This window comes from Pteropus alecto, unplaced genomic scaffold, assembly GCF_000325575.1.
Source record: "Pteropus alecto unplaced genomic scaffold, ASM32557v1 scaffold57, whole genome shotgun sequence".
Lineage (NCBI taxonomy): Eukaryota > Metazoa > Chordata > Mammalia > Chiroptera > Pteropodidae > Pteropus > Pteropus alecto.
Genome location: NW_006442508.1, coordinates 11,054,370 through 11,058,197, shown reverse-complemented (window position 1 = coordinate 11,058,197; position 3,828 = coordinate 11,054,370). Strand labels below are relative to the sequence as shown.

The 3,828-nt window shown below is 39.5% G+C and overlaps 1 pseudogene; it reads right to left on the bottom strand.

The window, feature by feature from the left end:
• Window positions 1-3,481: 3,481 nt before the first annotated feature.
• Window positions 3,482-3,600, bottom strand: LOC112471576 (annotated as a pseudogene).
• Between the last annotated feature and the right edge of the window lie 228 nt (window positions 3,601-3,828).

Here is a 3,828-nt window from a genome sequence, read left to right as displayed (position 1 = left end):
CTAACCCCAAGAGGGCAGAGAAGAATCCTCCCTTACTTCTAGAAGAAGGAGACTGGAAATACTTTTCAGCAGAACTAATTTCTACCAAAGCACTCAACGCCATCAAGTCATCACACCAGCCTTGGGCAGGAAGATATCTAACAGAATAATAAACTTGGATCTTGATTAAGTTGCAGTGTTTGGGGATCTCTTAATTTAGAGCCTAGACTGTATCCTAAGCAATAAAGGCATATAGATTAAAGAATGAATATAGGACCTATCTATCTACTAACTGGTGCTAAAGTTCTTGACAAGGAAAATGAAGGTACACAAATGAATAGTCCCATTTACCCTTCCATATTCACTCTCCATCCTTTTCTACCCTCTTCTGTGGCCAAGGAAGGTGACATTTACAGATCACCTCAGCTAGTCTCCCTTGCCCTCTGATAGTCAATGATAGTCACTAGCAAGAGATCAGAACATAAGAGTAGAGTAAGGTCAGGGTATTTTTTACCTGTTGTTGTCCATCCAGAGTCACAGTTTGACAGTGACTATGTTTTAGCCAAGGCCACAGCTTCTGTCAGGATCTCTCCACAGTTGTAGGTCTCTCCAGCTTCCAGTAAACTTTTCCTCCTCTTGACCCATCCCAAGCCTAGAAGTAGTAACTGTTATTATCTCCAACTTTCCGTATCTTTTATTGGTTTCCCTTCATATGCTCCACACTTAATTGTCTTCAATTACCTCTGCCATCTATTCCCTGTCATACCCTGACCAATACAATACTTCTCCCTCAAATTATAGCTATAGTCAGAACAACCAAAGGCATAAGAAATGGGCAGACATGAAAGTCTCAAAAGGATGATGATGATCTTTTAGATCAACAGTAGAATAATCAGAGCAAATTGGCATTAGCACCCGAATCTCACAGTGCATGGGAAAGAAATCCCCATTATTGGGGATTTTATCATGAAGATGATAAGAAGCCAAGTGGCATCTTAAACATTTGTGACTAGCAAAAGCTAGTTGACATAATTATCCAAGAATTAAAGCTTATCCTCAAATAGCTCTGTTATTCATTTTAAATATCACTGGCTTACCAACTTAATTCCTTAGCTGGAGTTCCACTGAGTTCAGTCAGGAAGTTTTGAATTAGAACATGGAGTTTGCCAAGTTTCTGTCTGAACAAGATTCAGGAAGCCTCCAAAAATTTCATAGGCCACAAAGAGTACAACTTACAGCTCAACTCATGCCATGGTGAGAGAGGGAAAAAATAGAGAGAGAATGAGGAGTGGGGGTTGGGGGAAAGAAGAGAGGAAGAAACCTGTCTATCATGTTTATAAAGAGAAAGATGATTTCTCAAATGAGAAGCTGCCTCTTCTATATCAAAAAACAAAACTTTAGAAAAACTCATTTGGGGGTGTTCCCCATGGGTAGACGGGTAGGAGACCTAGAAGAAGATGTGGCTTTGCTTCCACACATGTCATCTTCCAATGGGGGATCTGCAGTGGCCAAAGAAGGAACCAGTAAGATCATGGAAGATGATTTTTATCCACAGAGATATCTAGGATAGAAATTTCTCTATGATCAAACAACACAGTTGAGAAGAAAATGAAAAATATTAGATTCTTCATTTATTAAAATATTCACTCATTCTAATCCAAAACAAACAACACCAACAATGTCATGTGTATTTTTTTGGATGCTGTTAGCTACGATGACTAAATATCTAACTTAAAGTGGCTTTCTGTTTTCTCATATAACAAAGGTAGGTGATTCCAGGCTTGGCTAATTCAACCACCTAACTAGGCCACAGCTCTAGGTTATTCTCTCTGAGATTTCTTCTCTGTCTCCTCACAGTCGCAAGATGACTGCTCCAGTTCCCAGCGTCACATCCCACATAACATCATCCAAATGGCAGGAAGGAAAAGCCCTCTCAGGACAACTCTCATTTTATTTTTATCAGGGAGGAAAAATCTTTTCCCAGAAGTCCCCCAGGAGTCTTCCCCTTACCCTCCATTGTCTGGAATTGGGCCACATATGCCACCCCATGCTTAGAAATGGCAAAGATAATCGACACTTAGAACAGACCGACACATAGTAGGAGCTCATTAAATATTTGTTGAATGAATAAAAGGTGAATTGGATTACCATAGTTGCCTTAGACTGATTACAGTCCATCTCCTAGAATCCATTTTCCTAGAACACATTGTCGCTTGATGGCTCAAGAAAAAATGGTATTTTCTTATCAAGGAAGAAAGAATTTGGGGGCAGTCAGCCAACAGTGTATGCCACATTACTCTATTTCTTCTTAAAGCAGAGAATGAGAGCAACCCAGGAAAGGGCTTGTTATTTTCTAACGGTAACTTTGAAAAGAAAAGGTTTGGGGACTTAATTGTTCATGCAAGGGGGCATCTCATTAGTGGACAAGTTACTATGTTCTAAAGAGAAATAAACCTTTTTTTTTCTGCCCTAGCTTAGGTATTAGTTCCTTCAGGATATTCTCCCTCTGACTAAACACAGTCTTGGTTAGGTATCTTTCAGGATATTACCAAGCACTCTTTACCTCTCCATAGTACAGCATTTACCAAATCGGGTTATATTTCCCATTTATTCTTCACTGCTGTAATAGAGGCTCCTAAGTGTTCACCAAACTCTGTTTCCTTTCCCTCCATGTACTCAGCTAGATTTCCCAACTGCCTTTACTATTAGCTGTGGCCATCTGAGTCTGGTCAATGCAATATGGATAAAGTGATGTATACCACTTGCAGGCTTGGCCATAAAAGCTAGGCATGCAATCTCCTAGCTCTCTCTTTACAATCTGCTGGCTGAATGGAGGGCTCTGTTGACAGAGAAGAATGTGGAAAGAGCCTGGAACCCGGAATGACTACATGGCAAATACCTGATCTCTTACCAACCTGAACTGGACTGAGATGAAATACATGAAGAGTACATTTTTTCTTGTGTTAAGTAAGCCACTGATAATTAGGTGTATGTGTTATAATAATTATCCCACCCTGACAAATACTGTTGCCCAATAGAATGAAAACCTCTTGAAAATAGAGGTCTTCTGTCTCATTCACCATGGTATTCCTTGCCCTAGCATAGTGTCACATAATAGGGATTTATTTTTTAAATGAAATAAATATAATTCTCTCAACATGTACCTACTATGTTCCAAAATAGCTTTAACTTTGTAATGCTGTATTGGTAATTTTTGATATCTCCTCATAGCTTAACAATGAAACTAACAGTAAATCCCTTTAAAAGGTGGCTGAGGTTATTGTCCTCTTTGGCAACAAGGAAGGAAGGAAATAGCTGCCCCTCACTTTTGAACCTGCATTACTGGGAAGAAGAACCCCAGAGGACAAAGTGAATGGTGGAAGCTTTCTCCCAATTTTCTTTAATTAATTAATTAATTTTTTTTTAGGCAAGGCAACCCTTGTTTGACCTCGCAGATTACAAGGACCTTGTCAGCTTACAATCCCTTATTTTTTATTTTTTACGCCTACAGCACCTAGTCTTCCTAGGTGGTCTGTCATTCAAATACCAACCAGGCCCGACCCTGCTTAGCTTCTGAGATCAGACGGGATCGGGCTTGTTCAGGGTGGAATGGCTTTAGACCGCTTTCTCCCAATTTTTGTGTTTAAAAAGACACTCAACAAAACATTTAGAGGTGAAAAAAAAAAAAGCGTTAACAGGTGCTATAATGTAAAGTCAACTGAGATGAGAATATTCTTGTTATTATCCTCAGCACGCATTATGTGCAAGCATTGCCAAACCTCCAAACAGTGTTTCTTGGTGGTTTTGAAACAACACTGACATCACCTGGGTATCTCTTTAAAAATGCAA